The sequence below is a fragment of the Octopus bimaculoides genome, chromosome 4 (genome assembly GCF_046866305.1).
Source record: "Octopus bimaculoides isolate indiv1 chromosome 4, ASM4686630v1, whole genome shotgun sequence".
In the NCBI taxonomy this organism is placed as follows: Eukaryota; Metazoa; Mollusca; class Cephalopoda; order Octopoda; family Octopodidae; genus Octopus; species Octopus bimaculoides.
In genome coordinates this window covers 60,395,162-60,413,244 of record NC_142931.1, presented here as the reverse complement: position 1 = coordinate 60,413,244, position 18,083 = coordinate 60,395,162, and the positions used below count along the sequence as shown (strand labels likewise).

At 36.9% G+C, this 18,083-nt stretch overlaps 1 protein-coding gene across 2 annotated transcripts in view; it reads left to right on the top strand.

Annotated features, from left to right (window-relative positions):
- Positions 1-17,009: 17,009 nt before the first annotated feature.
- LOC106883440 (adenomatous polyposis coli protein) overlaps positions 17,010-18,083 on the top strand; it is a 188,252-nt gene continuing 187,178 nt past the window's right edge. For both annotated transcript variants that reach the window (XM_052967125.2, XM_052967124.2), the window contains exon 1: positions 17,010-17,999. The gene's annotated coding sequence lies outside the window, so the exon portion shown is untranslated. The remainder of the gene's footprint in view (positions 18,000-18,083) is intronic.

The following is an 18,083-nucleotide window of genomic DNA, read 5'->3' as shown; positions in this document are numbered from 1 at the left end:
TGCTGCCAGTAAGGTGAGGGTTGGAAATGAGTACAGCAATGAATTCTGGGTAGAGGTAGGGGTCCACCAAGGTTCCGTCCTCAGCCCCCTCCTATTTATCATAGTCCTCCAGGCAATCACAGAGGAGTTCAAGACAGGTTGCCCCTGGGAGCTCCTCTATGCTGATGACCTTGCCCTAATTGCGGAGTCACTATCAGAACTAGAGGAGAAGTTTCAGGTGTGGAAGCAAGGTCTAGAATTGAAGGGCCTTAGAGTCAACCTAGCTAAAACCAAAATCCTAATAAGTAGGAAGGTAGACAAAACACAAACCCCTTCAGGTAGATGGCCCTGCTCAGTATGTAGAAAAGGAGTAGGTAGTAACTCTATAAGATGTACCCAGTGCAAGCTATGGACACATAAGAGGTGCAGCAACATCAAAGGCAGATTAACTAGGAAGTTAGTTATTGTATGTGGCAGATGTTCAGGTGCAATAAAGACTGTAAACAAACAGGAAACAACTTCTATCTCATTCCAGGGAGAAAAACTAGAGGTAGTCGATAGCTTCCGCTATCTGGGCGACCAAGTTAGTAGTGGGGGTGGGTGCGCTGAAAGTGTAGCTGCTAGAATAAGAATAGCCTGGGCAAAGTTTAGAGAGCTCTTACCTCTGCTGGCGACAAAGGGACTCTCACTCAGAGTAAAAGGCAGACTGTATGACGCATGTGTACGAACAGCCATGCTACATGGCAGTGAAACATGGGCTGTAACTGCTGAGGACATGCGTAAGCTCGCAAGGAATGAAACCAGTATGCTCCGTTGGATGTGTAATGTTAATGTGAATACCCGTCAGAGTGTAAGTATCTTGAGAGAAAAGCTGAACATCAGAAGCATCAGTTGTGGTGTGCAAGAGAGACGATTGCACTGGTATGGACATGTGGTGAGAATGGATGAGGATAGCTGCCTGAAAAAGTGCCACACCCTAACAGTTGAGGGAACCCGTGGAAGAGGTAGGCCCAGGAAGACCTGGGCTGAGGTGGTGAGGCAAGACCTTCATACATTGGGCCTCACCGAGGCGATGACTACCGACCGAGACCTTTGGAAATGTGCTGTGCGTGAGAAGACCCAGCAAGCCAAGTAAGATCGTTGCCAGTGCCCCTGGACTGGTTCTTGTGCGGGTGGCACATGAGATGCACCATTTTGAGCGTGACCGTTGCCAGTACCGCCTGACTGGCCTTCGTGGGATTTTCGAGTGAGATCGTTGCCAGTGCCCTTGGACTGGCTTGTGTGGGTGGCACATAAAAGACACCATTTCGAGCGTGGCCGTTTTCGTGCGGGTGACATGTAAAAGCACCCACTACACTCTCTGAGTGGTTGGCGTTAGGAAGGGCATCTAGCTGTAGAAACTCTGCCAAATTTAGATTGGAGCCTGGTGTTGCCATCCGGTTTCACCAGTCCTCAGTCAAATCGTCCAACCCATGCTAGCATGGAAAGCGGACGTTATGTATGTATGTATATATATAGGTGCAGGCGTGGCAATGTGATAAGAAGCTTGCTTCCCAACCACATCATTCTGGGTTGTCACACTACATGGTACTTTGGACAAGTGTCTTCTACTATAACCTCGGGTTATAGTAGAATGGTGCTACGTTGCTGGCTAGGTGAGCAGGCCAACATTTTTCCCTGATCGAAAGGGGGACTGGAACAACATGAAATTAAGTGTTTTGCTCAAGGACACATCTAGTGATCATGTTACATATTCTATTAGTTTCTTTTGCCAAACTGCTAAGTTACAGGGACTTAAAAATATCAGCACCAGTTGTCAAGTGGTAGTGGAGGACAAACACAAGCACAAAGACACACACACACACACACAGAAGCACAAAGACACCCACACACACACATGATGGACTTCTTTTCTTTCAGATTCTGTCTACAATTGCACTTACAAAGCTTTGGTCAGCCCAAGGCTAGAGAAGAAGATGTTTGCCTAAGGTGTCACATAGTGGGACAGAGCCCAGAGCTATGTGGTTGGGAAGCAAATTTATTAGCACACAGCCACACCTGTAATAAAAATGTGCAAAGGTAAAAAAATTATTACAGTTGTGAAACAGGTGCAATAGTTAGTCTGCAGATTATGAGAATAGCTATCACTACCTCATGGAGAATGAAAACAGCAAGGCATTGTGTGATTGTTTAACAGTTTATTTACAAATCCTTCAGAAAATTAAAAATAGTCTCTCGATAATAGGAAAGTAACTTTAATTTAATTTCATTTCTGTTATTCATTATTTAATTTTTATCTATTTTTAATATTATTGCATGAGTGTTTTCAAAAGAAGATATACAAGCAGGTAGAACAACTTTTGCTGTATGTATATAACATCCTATGTGTATATGTGTGTGCATTTGTTCTCCTACTATCTGTACGTGTGTTAGTGTGTATTGTGACTACTCATGTATTGACAAACTTGCTGATGCGGTCACTGACCTCGTATACAAAAATACCCCTTCCCTTCTTTAAACTGACTATTCTTGCCCATTCTAAATCTCTCTTTCTTTTATTGTTGTTATTCTGTCTCCACCTCATGCTCTCCAAAATTCTGTTCCTCTCTCTCACTACTGTTCTCCATTTCCACTTCTTACTTTCCTCAAATGTGCAACTGTTAATTTTCTGCCTGTGTCCAGGTTCTCATAGACCAAGGACAAATAAAAACTTTCTCTTTTTACAAAGAACTTCGTTCAAAATATCAGAATTTTCTCTTCTAATAATGTGAAAGATATAAAAGCTCTTCAACCATAGAGGCTCTAAGCACTTTAGAGATTTTGGTGCCTCCATATATATATATATATATATATATATATATATGTATATGTATATGTATATATATATATCTGTGTGTGTGTGTGTGTGTGTGTGTGTGTGGAGGCGCGTGGCTTATTGGTTAGGGTGTCAGTATCATGACCGTAAGATTGTGGTTTCGATTCCTGGACCGGGCGACATGTTGTGTTCTTGAGCAAAACACTTCATTTCGCGTTGCTCCAGTTCACTCAGCTGGCAAAAATGAGTAACGCTGCAATGGACTGGTGTCCCGTCCAGCTGGGGAACGCATACGCCATTGAAACCGGGAAACCGGGCCCATGAGCCTGGCTAGGCTTTAAAAGGGCACATTTTTTTATGATTATTATTATTATTATATATATATATATATGTAATTCAACATATAAACAATAATAAACCATAAAATAAATTTTTATGTTTCAAAATGAAACAAAACAGTAAGAGGAAAAATAATGTTTATTTTTGTATACTTCCACTTCATTTGTATTCGAAAATTTTTCTCCTACTTTTTTTAATTGCAAAGTCTTTGATCAGATCCTCACTATGATGCCAGGAGCACTTCAAAATTATATATCCAATCATATAAACCGCTTTGAATAGAGCCTGGTGCAGCCATCTGGTTTCACCAGTCCTCAGTCAAACCGTCCAACCCATGCTAGCATGGAAAGCGGACGTTAAACGATGATGATGATGATGATGATGATGATGATGATGATGATGATAAGTTTAAAATAATTTTTTTGTACTGTAAACCATTTACCATTTCTGTGCTGCCCCTTTTTCCCATGTTGCCCTAAGCATATACTTATTTTGCCTAATGGTTAATCCAGCACCGACTTCACCAATAATTACAATTTTTATAAGTGCAAACAACTACTAATAGTCTTCAACTCTGTTTACACATATACACATCCCTTCATATATATATACATACATATATATATATATATATATATATATATGTTGTAAATCCCCAAAAATGAAGAACAAAAAAACAATAACGTGTGGACGTTGTACCTGTGAAGTATTAGCAGATGCTCAGGGAAGGAAAGAAAGGTGGTTTTACGTTTTGAGCAAAGATCTTCTTCAGAAACTGGAGACAGAGGAAAGTCCAATAGAAAAGGAAGATGGAGGAAAAGAAATCACCAACAATTCACCTGTGGTTACATATGTGTGTTTGTGTGTAAGTGTATAACTATGTATGCTCGTATATATATATATATATATATATATATATATATATATATATATATATATATATATATATATATATATATATATATATATATATATATATATATATATATATATATATATATATATATATGTAGGTACAAGCACAGCTGTGTAGCTAAGAAGTTTGGTTCCCAACTACATGGTTTCAGGTTCAGTCCCACTGCATGACACCTTGTTTCCTACTATAGCCTTGTGAATGGAATTAGCTGATAGAAACTGAAAGAAGCTCATCATATATATATATATATATATATATATATATATATATATATATATATATAAATACATATATATATGCATACATACATGCATACATGCATACATACATACATACATACATACATACATACATACATCCACACACATATATGTGTGTGTGTGTGTTTTTAAATACATCATCATCATCATTCAGTGTTCCTGTTCCATGCTGGTATATGTTGGAAGGTTCGACAGGATCCAATGTATTCAAAGACTACATTGTTTTCCAATGTCTGCTTTGGCAAAGTTTCAAATGCTGGATGCCCTTCCTAACATTAGCCACATTACAGCATGTACTGGGTGCTTTTTTTATTGGCACCAACACTAGTGAGGCCACTAGGCTGCCTGCAAAGCTAAAATCACCTTTGACTGAGTAGGGCTACAACAGAGTGGGAGGTGGCTTTAAAGCGTGAGAATGGATTAGAAAAGAACAAGTTTCTTGTTGTAGAGGCAGTACATGGTTACATACATTATAGAAGAGAGGGTAAGATTAGTTGGGGTAAAGCTGAAAAGAGAGAACTGTAGTGAGGATGAGGTATTATGGTAGACATTGAGATATGAGGTGAGTTTAGAAGAGACTAGAGAGCATAGTACTTCTTTACTTGTTTCAGTCATTTGACTGTGGCCATGCTGGAGCACCGCCTTTAGTCGAGCAAATCGACGCCAGGACTTATTCTTTGTAAGCCTAGTACTTATTCTATCGGTCTCTTTTGCCGAACCGCTAAGTTACGGGGACGTAAATACACTAGCATCGGTTGTCAAGCGATGTTGGGTGACAAACACAGACACACACACACATACTTATATATATATATATATACATATATATGACGGGCTTCTTTCAGTTTTCGTCTACCAAATCCACTCACAAGGCTTTGGTCGGCCCGAGACAATAGTAGAAGACACTTGCCCAAGATGCCACGCAGTGGGATTGAACTCGAAACCATGTAGTAACGTTGTTATTAGAAACTCATTGTTGAAGATGATGGGAGTGGGAGAAAAACTGAGTAAATTTTCTCACTTAAGCTCCATATATCTGATGGCTCCATCAATCTTGTTTGGAAGTATGCTTCAATCCTCTACTCTACTTAATTTATAGTATTGAAACCTAGAGCATTTGTCCTGGACAAGAGTGGTATTTTAATGCCTTGCAATGACTCAGTTCAAGACAGATCCTGGACATTAAGCAAACTGAACTGAATGACCAGGAATGAGGTCATGACTCACTTGCATATGAACAGTCTCCTCATCCTACTGTAACAATACCTCCGCTGGCTGAATAATCTACACCTCACATCAAATGTGAAGCTCCTGAAAAATCTGGGAACTGGCTTCCAGCAAGACAACACAATGAGGACCTCATCTGCATTTCAAAGATGTCTGCAAGAGTGACATAAAGTCTCTTTACATGAACAATGAAAGGTTGGAGGACATTGTTGATGATTGTTCCTACTGGAGACTGGAACTACAGATGAAAGTTATAAATGATAGAGTATTATACGTGAACTTTCATACTAGTTCAGATCTTTGGCTTTCACCATAAGTACTAGTCACTTACTAAGTAAACCCTTCCAATTAACTGTTACACATCTTGTAATGTATTGCTAATATAAGAAATCATTAATATTTGATTCTGGAACATGTGTATCTTTACATATACTGGCTTAAAATCCACATTCCACCTGGACTTTTAAGCAAGCTCCTGTGGAGGGTTAGTTGGGCCTGTGGGTCAAAACTAAAGAGAGCAATAATAATAAAGACGAATGCTCACAATAAGCAGTTAGCTACCCTTCCTTAGTTGTTACTACTCCCCAATGTAGAATTCCTCACCATACAGGTGACAGGCACAGCCGTAAGATGCATTACGGATCTGTAACAATTGGAAGGGCGTGACCCAACTCAAATAAACATTAACAACTGTGTGACATGAGGGATAAGGGGAAATGAAAGTGTCACCTCTGGAGTTTGCAAATGACCACTATACTGATAGGTAACTGGACAGAATAAATTTACAATCTAGAAATGTCTTTGAATAACCAGTCACTCATCTGGGAAGGCCTTGAAATCAATGATACCACCTGGGCACTATGTGTGACCCAGTGATAATAAAAAGACTCAAAGGAGGTCTGCAAGGAAATAACTTTGCAACTGAATCATTTATTGTTATGTATATATATATATATATATATATATATATATATATATATATATATATATATACATAACAAATATATATTATATATAAGTATGCATATATGTATGTATGCCTGTATATATGTGAGATAATAATTTCACTTTAATAGTTTCAGTATTAAAGTGAAACTATTAAAGTGAAACTGTTAAAGTGAAAATATCTGACATTACAATAGAGATGCTATTGTTTCACTTTTGACACGTAATACTACAGTAGTGGAGGAGATGTGATATTGCACTGGGCTCGCACTAGGCAAGAAGTTAAGAATTTTTTGGCCTAAAACACTACATGGACACTAAGTAAGGCACGGGTAAAATTTGAATGAAATTGGTTGTGTAGTTCTCAAGTTTTAGGGATTCACACACACAGACAGACAGACACACACACATACAGGCAGACACACATATTTCGTCTGCCGCTACGTTCTGGGTTCAAATTCCGCCGAGGTCGATTTTGCCTTTCATCCTTTCGGGGTCGATTAAATAAGTACCAGTTACGCACTGGGGATCGATATAATCGACTTAATCCGTTTGTCTGTCCTTGTTTGTCCCCTCTGTGTAGCCCCTTGTGGGTAGTAAAGAAATAACACATTCTCATCTTTATAGATATATAGATATATATACATACACATACACTTACATACATATACATATTAAAATAAACAATTTTATTTCTTGGTTAAATCCTCATTTAAATATTGATAAGCCAAGCACATAAAGCTGTTGTTTTTTTTTGTTTTTGTGATATTTATACCTTTTTATACCTTGGTACATTTACATATCAAACGTTCTAATTTCGCATGTGTATTTATTTCTAATTTCGTATGTGTGTTTATATGTGTCTGTTTTGTCTTTGTGAGGTTTTAGAGAAAGAGAAAGAGGGGAAAAAATCATCATTTCCATTCTTCTTATCATTGACATCAAGTTAGGATGATTTTAAGTACCATGTACTTAAATATTTCCTTCCTTTGAGCATGTGTGTGTGTGGGGGGCGTGCATAGATATAAATAGACTTAAGTGTGTGTGCATATGTGTGTGTGTGTAATTTATACACATACATACAAAAATACATCAACACATATGATATACTAAGAACACTGGGTCATGAACTGAAGTCTCTGAGTCGTTGACCCTGCAATAACCATTTGACAGTTAATGGAATGCAGAGTGTCATATAATTGTTATGTTAGTGGAAGAAAAAGAGAGAATCTTTAAATAAAGAAAAAAAAACACAAAGGTCAGTAGAACTACATTCACAATAGTTAGACTTGTACACCCACCCATCAACACTACCACCTTGCAAAGTTGACTTTAACAAGGTATTGGTAGACATCTATCAGCTTTTAAATAAGCTTCTTGGAGACAATCAATTCACTAAGTTAACTCTGCGATGATCTGGTGTTTCTTAATCTTTTTTTCTCTATTTTTTCCCTATCACATTTACTAGTTCACCAACCTGATACCTCCACAACATATGATAAAAAGAAAGTAGTTTTATACATGACAGAATTTATTGCATAACATAAACCATTTAGTGTTCAGATTACTTTGACAGATGTAATGCTTATTTACTCACATTATTTGGAATTAATCATACATTATCTTATAGCTTGGAGATTTTGATGTTGTGACTATATATATTTTAGAATAACATTGTAGAATAGGTATGAGAGGCCAGATCTAGTCAGTTTGCACATAAAGCAGGTCAAATATTTTGGTCAGATATGGCCAGCTTAAATGCTAAAAGGTTAATGACCTTATGCAAAATCACACTTATGTGTAATTCTTTTATCTCTGAACTTGCTAGATTAATATTCATGGATACAGACCATCTCCCTAGTCTCCAGATATTACTTTATATCATTTTAACATTAGCATCCATAAGCAAAATTATAGGTTGAAGGTCACTGCTGTTGTTCCTAACAACAGGCCTTAACAGATGTTATATTTTGGAGACTTCAGTAGGACAGAGATTACTCAACTGCATTGATATTACTGGTAGAGGACCTAATAAAGCAAACACCTGTAAATTACAACTAGACAGGCCATTTTATATCAAATACATTGGTTATAGACATGATGCAGAACTAAGGGACACGCTCTGGTACTCTGATTTTGTGGTTGCTAATCTAAGACAATACTAACTTAGTTATCTAATGCACACACCTTGACTCTTTAGCATTTAAACTAGCCAAATTGAGCCGTTTTATGTTCAAACCAGCCACATTGGGTTTTTCACACCTACCTCACAACGTCTTTTTAAAAATACACAACTACATCATCAAATTCCTGAAGGTACAAAATAATGCCTGATTAATTCAAAACAATGTCAATAAATAAAAATTGCAATACAATCTAATCTGAAAGCTAAAGGGTTAGATTAGGAACATGTTTTGAGACCTATCTGAGGCACACAGTTTTTTAGCCTTGGTTGTTAAGAAAAACTCAATCTTATTTTTTGTATGCTAGTAAAGTAATATTTAGGAAAGCATGACAAGTCAACTCTACAGAATATTCGATAACCAGAACTGTTCATTAGAGGCCAAGTTACTTAGATTTAAATTATCAATCCACAAGATACCTAGCTTTGAATGATCAAGTCCACTTAAGTACGTACTGAACATGGTATAACTCAGTGCTCTGCAACTGATATGTTGCAGCACACCAGTGTACTATGAGACTATGCTAGGTGTGCCACAGTGTAACCTGAATGTAATTTTTTTCCCTATACTTTTTGTTATATCTTTAGTTCAGGTGTGTTGCTGAATTCTAAAAAGAATATAAGTGTACTGCAAGTGAAAAAAAGGTTTGGTATAACTAACCACTGTAAGCAGTGGCAGTAATGTGGAATTCATAGGAGATTTATGCTTTGCTTTGCCAGGGGCTCAAGAAGTTACTTATACACTAAAAGCTTATCAGGGGAATGGTTTATCTTTTACCTTCTTAATGTTATTTAGACCTACCTAAATCCATTGATTGAAACCAACACTGATTTCCTCAACCTCTAGTTCATTTTTTTTTCTTTCAAAATCATATATATATGTTCAATAAACTGTATAGTGTGACTTCAGATCAGACTCAAATATGACCAGAGGCAAGATAAGACCTGTAACTAGATAAAACTCTGACCTTTTGATTGGTAGATTGGAAGCTTAGTGACTTAACTATTTGTGCTACTTTTAAATTAGGATCATCTGTAAGGACTATGTTTAAAGATGATGCCTATAATTAAAAGCAGAATAATCAAAGCTAAATTGCCAACTGAAAGAGAATTTTCTCAAAGCAATATCGTGACGATGAATTACATAAGTGTTTTTAGACCAGACTGTAGGTCCAAATAGCATATGTGAAGTGTAGATCCTATGAACTGTCTCTAAATACCCAAAACGCTAGTCTTTGTATAATAGATCTAACTGAAATACAGCTGACTGGCTGTGGTGAAATTACACAGAAGCAACAACAACAACACAGACAATGACTGCAATATCTTTATTAGAATCCAAACCAACTACCTCAACAAAACCAACAAGGTTACCTTTATATGATCATTCAATGCATAATACAACAAATGAATCTTCCTCAAACAACACTGTACCATCTTAGAAAAGAAAGACTCATTAGATATTGTTGGCTTGGTTGTACTGTGCTTAAAAATGAGATGGAGTAGTCAAGGTTGGAAGGTTTTTGATCAAAGGCTCAATCAGATCTGACCTAGGGAGTTAAACAACAATGGCCAAAGAATATTGTAATACAAAATTGTTATGAACTTCGTATTACATATTTTGTTGCTGTAATACAAAGTTGCTATGAACATTGCTTAACCCTTTAGCATTCAGATTATTCTATCAAAAGTAATGTTTATTTATTTGCATTGCTTTGAATTAATCATGCATTATCTTGTAGCTTTGAGATTTTTGATGAGGTAAATGTTAATTTTTAGAATGATATTGTAGGGTTGGTGTGAGAAACCAGATCTGGCCACTTTGAGCATAAAACATCTGGAATGTTTTGGTCAGATATGGCCTCTTTAAATGCTAAAGGGTTAAGCTAAAGATTAAATAGAACAAATAAGCATTTACTTCCTTGCCCAGCAAAAGCTTACAAAAGAACATAAACATTTGGAGAAGAATTTAGGCTCTCAGCACCTATATTATTAATCTATGCAAAATAATTCCTTACAGATTTGTCAGTTTCTTAGAAGGAAGCAGTTTAACAAGTTTAACAGCAACAATAACATTGACAGATCCATTTTTTAAAGGATTAGAATGATTATTTTCTACTTCACACCTGTCATCTTAAAACTGGAAGACCACATTGGATAATCTGCTTGAAAAAAAAAAAAAAAAAGAATTGATGATCATAAATCTGCCCAATCACGGCTGACATGGGGCTAAAACTACAAAAACAGCAAGGAACAAATGATTACAATACTTATTGATTTCTCACACTGGTGCTAGATTGCTAATTTGGAATGGTTGTCACAGCCAGGGTGGTAGTAGGGATAAGTGCCCACTATCTACAAAATGCTCTTACATGGCGTGCGTCTCAAAAAGCTTCTGACAACCAAAGTCCAACTCCCAGCCTGCTCATGGCAGAACTGCTTTTACAGACAGGAGAAGGGGCAAAGGCAGGTATCTGGTGCCTTAAAACCAAATGCTTTGGGTAGTTGAGGTTCATCAGCCTAGGAAGGCTGCCCATCTAGGAGAAGGAAAACTCTAATTTCAAACCTCCGCCGCTGCCTTATGGCAATATCCAGTCATGGAAAAGGCTTCAGGAGTAAACCTCAAGGAAAAATCCAGAGTTGGAGGCCCTAAGGCAGCTCAATGCTGATCTCAACTTCATTCTGGCAGATCCTGAGACTGCGTTGACGCCAAACTGTAGCAGCCCTGCTGTTCCTTTGGATCCATCAACGAGGTGGAGAGGGGGACAAGTTGCATGGGCAACAGCCTGTTCTCCATATCACACTGCCCAGGCTTACATCCATCCACACCATTACACACAACTGCACCTGGAGAGGACACTCCAGCTTCACTATTGATATGGTGTCAACACAACACGGGGAGCAACAGATACCGGTTATAAGCCTTCACTCAATTGGCATAGAGAGAGGGAATATAGTTGACTAAAATTTTTCCCATGTTATTTTAAATTTTACAAAGTATCTCTAAAAACAAAAGAGGACGAGTACAACAATAAATTTGACAAAAATCTGAGATCAGGCATTCAAAAACCAAAAGTTATGGAGAAAAGGGATAGGTCTTTACCTAGCAACAGTTGAGCAACGATTGATTTGAATATGGGATCTATTGATGACAGGTACCATTTTTTTACATTTCAATCAGGAAGGGAAAAACAGTCTCCATCACTATTTACTTTTTCAGTGACTTCAAGACTTGTAGGATGAAGAGAGAGAGAAAGTTATTCTCATACTGGAAACTTACTCCAAATGCTTGCAACATAATGATCTCTGCTAAAAGCATCCAAGGAGCAGGTGGTGATGTTAAACCGGGCAACAGATTAAGGTTTATCTCTCAATGATTCAGAATACAAAGACCCAGAACAAATACCATAAGATATTCAAGACCCAGAACAAATACCATAAGATATTCAAGACCCAGAACAAATACCATAAGATATTCAAGACCCAGAACAAATACCATAAGATATTCATTCAAAGATTTAATAATTCCATCAATTGAAACTCTGGACACTTTTTCTTTTATGCTTTTGTTAGGAGGAAAAGGCAGTGCTTAGGTCCTTTAATAAGGCCTCCATGTATGATGGGTAAAAGGAAGGAATGCATCTTCAAAGTGAAGACAATAACATAACAAGGGTTTTGGCCACCTTGTGCAGGAGCCAAATTGGCTGCCCACTTCCTTAAACATGACATGCCTTCAATATACGTTTGTTCCCTCCCTACCAAAGTGGCAACCTCATGCAGTCTGCACACCCCACATTACACCACTAACTGAAAACATGGCTTGAATACTTGCTAAAGAGTGAACTCCAAAGATAAAGCGGGGGTGATAAATCAGACAACAGATTAAGTCTACCATCCCTGAGCTCAGAACATAAAGAATGAGAATAAATACTAAAGCACTAACAATTCTACCAATTCATTTCTCTGAACTGGTAGTTATTTATAAACTCTGAACTGGTAGTTATTTATAAACCCTGAACAGATAAAAAGGCAAAATTGACCTTTGCAGGAATTGGGCTCTGAACACTGGAAACCAGATACAAGTACATTATTTACATTTGACGGATATTTGTCCTCATCTTGTTTGTTGTTAACTGATATACCCTCCAGCCTCCATCAGGTGTCTTGGGGAAATTTCGAACCTGGGTTCTCAATCCTAAGGTATTTTTCGATGTTATTATTATTATTATTCAGGTCACTGCTTGGAATCGAACTCCGAATCTTAACCACTACGCCATATGCCCATGAGCATATTGCACAGTGGCTAAGAGCGCGGGCTACTAACCCCAAGATTCCGAGTTCAATTCCAAGCAGTGACCTGAATAGTAATAATAATAATAATAATATCAAAAAATACCTTAGGAATGAGGACCCAGGTTTGAAATTTCCCCAAGACACCTGATGAAGGCTGGAGGGTATATCAGCCGAAACTTGTTAACAACAAACAAGATAAGGACAAATATCTGTCAAATGTAAATAATGTACATAATTCCTCATCTCTTAAATATAGAACTGTAAACACTACAAGGCATTATTTTTCCTTTATTATAACAGCTCTGCCAATTTTCCTACTTATTTTTTCAATACCCATAGGAGTGAAAAGTGATGTCAATTTGTTCTAGGTGTGTGCTATTACAGTGATAATAGCAATCTTGGTAGTGATACAAGTGGCAGAAACCCAGGGCTTTGAGTTCAGATCCTGATGAGGGCAATTGTGCCTTTTATCCTTTCAGGTGGTCAATAAAATAAAGTAACAGTATAAGGATTGACAGAATTGTGAGGTCAGTATTTTCTCTAACTGCATCACCAGCATCATCATCATCACCAGTAGTAGTAGTAGTAGTAGTAGAGCTGAAAAAGGGGAGTAGTTGTCGCAGTATGGCAGGGTCGGTAGAGCAACAGGCAAAATTTGTTCTGCCGTATTTAACTACGCTCCATTGTGTTCTAAGTTCAAATCCAACGAGGGTTGACTTTACTTTTCATCCTTCTGGTTTCGATATCACAAAGTACCATTCAAGTCTCTGGGTCAATATAAACGACTGTTTTCCTTCTCACTAAATAGGTGGCCTTGTGCCTATGTTATAGTAGTAGTAGTAGTAGTAGTAGTAACAGCAATAGCAGCAGCAGCAAATATAACGATGAGAGTAGTAGAAATAGCGTTGAAGAGGACAAAAGAAATAATGAGATAATGAAAATTATGGTGATAAAAACCGAAATATTCCTCGGAGTAGTAGTAACACTGACACTAGAGATACAAGCTAACGGCAGAGATCGCTCGCTAGACCTGTTAAAAGAAAAAGCAGCCTATTCCCCGTGAAATCCATATCATGCATTCTTATTGGAAGGACACGTTAAATAATGTAGTCCAAAATACAGTCACAATTTTTTTAAAGAGGATGGGCATGTGTGGAAAGTCTTTGATCATATGTTTGATTTTGTCGAATCAATGCTGAACAACATCAATAAGAATAGGAGAAGTAGTAGTTGTAATAGTAGTGGTGGTGGTGATAGTAGTAGATTCCTCAGATATCATACTAGTAATAATTCCAATAGTGTTAGCAAAATTAGATATTCTAACGGTAATTTACACAACAACAACAACAATAGCAACTGTTGGTGAGCAGAGATGTTGCAAATGGCAGGCAACAGCTGCCACAGTATGCATGTGAATAGTGAATAACAGAAAGTATCGTGTTACATGCGTAACATTAAACGGACTGGTTCGCAAGACAAGCAAAAGTGACAAACTGGTCGATAAAGGGTTCCACCTAAAATACTAGATACTTCCTATCCTCTCAGCAAATTATCAATATCCACCGAACTAGAAGCTAACGAGGGAGCTGCTAGGCCAAAGTTCGACATGCTAAAAATAGCAGCCAAGTTCCCTCAAATCTTACCCGACCGTCTTAGAAAAGAATACGTTGGATAATGTTGTTCTAAGTTCCCAGCACATAGGAAAAAAGATAGGATGATTATGACTGGAAAGCCTTTAATCATAGATTTCTCAAGCCGCAAGTCAATGAGAGCCCCTGTGTAGTCGCTCGATATAAATAGAAATAGTAGCCAAATGTCCATCAACTCATAATCTTATATCGTCTTATATATACATTGGACAATGTGGTCGCGGCTAGAACATCTTTCGTTACAGATTTTCTCGATCAGAGCTAGTCTGGAGCTAAACAACGTTTTTTGCTTTCTTTTTACTGGCTTGAAAGGTCAATGTTTCGACTCTTGTTACAAGCACTGCGATGCGTCCCGTGCAAAGAGACTTGACAACTGCTAAACTTTAGCAGCAGCCAAGCATGTAAAATAAGAACCGTGCAATAATTAGAATATTTTATTTTTCTATTTCCCACCGGGTCAAACCCTTTCAACCATTCTTAGAAGCGAGAATACTGAATAATTAACATCAGTTTTGATAACTTTCAATGAAAAGTTTCACTCCTCTTAGCTAAACATGCGACCCATAGCAAAACTCATCACTCGCCGAAATAAATTCGATATACATTAACCATTTTATTACGGTAAACCGAAGAGGAATAAAACTTTTCGGCTTCACTGGACAGTCTTCTTTCGTAACATTCTCAGATGGTTTTATATATATATATATAAAATTTATAATTTATTAATAAGAGTCCACTTTTGCTGGTCATTCTTCTTATTTTTGTATGTTATATATATATATATATGTATATATATATATATATATATCCTCTAAGAGTAGCACTTATGTATGTATGTATGTATGTATGTATGCATGCACTGTTCTTGGAAATACAAAAAGAAACCTGTAGCATAAGATCGGATTTCAAGTCAGGACTAATAAATTTGTATTCCAATTCGCTGATTTCGTTTCTATGTAATAAATAAAAAAGAAAAACTAAACCTGCCCAAACAACCAAAAATGTTACAAGATAAACAAAAGATGTTCAAAGTGATAGTAATAAAAGAAAAATTGTTAATGTCACAACGTCCTCTTTCTAAGAAAGGAGAAATAGAAAGTTGCAAATGTTAATGTGTTCCCTTAATGTTATGTTAAGTAAAATGCCATCGTCTAAGTATGGAACAAAATTCGTCGTGTGTTCAGCTTGTAGGTACAACTGTAAAAAGGTTTCAAATTAGTGAATGAATGAGAAATGTGCATACTATTAATTGTCGATGTTAGGGTGACGGAAAAGACAGAAATGCTAAAGCACCGTAGTAAATGCATAACATCGAAACTCTGGGTTTAGATCACGACAAAAGAAATGTCAACCTTTCGTCTCCCGCAATCCAGTCACCTGTATTAAATAACTTACATCTATTCCAGTTATAAACAAATTGAGACCCTCGAAAAGGTTGGCTATGCTTGATGTATACAATCGACTAGCTAATTTGTTCATGAAAAAAATCAAAAACATAGCATCCAATTTCTCTTTAACAATTCCTTTACACACACACACACCACATGTAAGCGTGTAATAAATAAAGTGTAAAAGAGCGAAAGAAAATGTAGGAAAAAATAAATAATCCTGAGTTGAATCGGGAGTGTCCTGCGAAGTGAGATTAATATTAATGGATATAATAAAGAGCGAAAATAAACCAACAAGTCCCTTACGAACTATGTAAGTGACTATTAAGAGAGACAGCTGATAAATGAAGTCATAATTATAAATTATAACAACAAAACGATAAAAACTGTAAAACTAATTGAATGTTGATCGATTAGGCTGTATCTCTGAAAAATGAAAGCGGAAACTATTTAACTATTTAAAGCTAACAAGGACAAATGTGGCGTTAGGGGTCTAAGCAACGGGTACCTTGACCTGTCGTCGTTTTATTGCTTGAAGATATGCACTAAGGTTCGACGATGACTCGCTGAGGTCTGTGTCGGTATTAACTGATACATATTCATTCATTCGGCGCTGATGAATAACTCCACAGCTACTCCGAGTTTTCCGTCTTTGTACATTCGAAAAGGCGATACAAGTACTTTTTCTGCGGTTTGTACACCCTAACATCTATATAAATATATTAAACATACATATATATCATGCTGGAATGTATCTTGTACATTTCTCACATGACAGACACAAGAGTAGTCACATTTCCATTCATTTCGTATACCACTTAGTATATATGTATATATACATTGTCCTGGTATATATACATATATATATGTGTTTTTTACATCATTAACCATTTGTTTTGCCGCTGTGCCTCTCTCTTTGCCTATCTACCCAGCACTTGATCTTTCTGCTGCTTCTGCTATTATCTCCTCCAACCTTTCTCATTGCGAAGCACCGCTCACTGTTGTCTTCCAATGACGTCACAATAAAAATGGCTTCTACCCTTTCTTCATGTTGTTACTTCTCTCCGTAACAAGGTAGCAAGGTAGGGAGTCAGGCTCTTTATAGGTCAGCGGAGAGTGACCGAAAGGAAAAATATATATCTTCTAAACAATAAGGGAGCTAAGTTTATTGGCGAGAAGTTGGAGTTTGCTTACCATTAGCCATCAATCGGTGACCCACACATTACGAACTACTGCTATTAGTAGTAAGACGAATTATCTCGCACTCACGAATTTTACACACGATTCGCTACTACTACAGTTTTGGCTGAACTGCAACAAAACCCATATATATTTTTTTACGCTTTTCATCTCTGCTTGTATGTGTGTGTATATATATATAAATAAATATATATATATATAGGACAACACTGCTTGTAGAGATATATTTACGAGCGTAATAACGAAAAGAAAAAAATAAGTAAAGGAATCAAAATATCTCCGAAAATAATCAGTCACAACCTTCCAAATCATCGGATGGGTTTTACCCTGTTCTTGCCTAGCTTACCCTACACCCTACAGTTTATTATCTGAACATATTTTTTACTTGTAGCTGTTTTGGCTTGACCTTCTCACTCCGTTACAAGCAAGCTACCTGCTTAAACAAAAGAACAACTCCTTGCTAGCTATTTTTTATTCTCCTCCTTTTTTTTTTCACCTTGTCCCCTATTCAATCCACATTCGAAACTTCCTCGTCGGTTTTCTTCCCTTTCAGTTGATTATTTATATATTTAAAAAAGATAATATTAGAATATTAAAAGAACAAACCAAGAGCCATTCTATTGGAATAAATTTCATCCCATCTACACATTAAGGGGGGGAGAGCAAGGGATAACTCGAGTCTGTCGGATTTATATGTAAAAATAAATGTGTCTAAATGAGGACTAGATCATATCTACATAATAAATCTAAAAAAGCGTGCAGGCAAGTGTTATCTTATGTTCAATCACCTGGAAACAACCGCAAATGTAAGTATATATTTTACTCCTCCTCTTTATTATGTTTGCATGTTTGTCTATATAACACATTGATACTCGGTTATGATTCTTAAT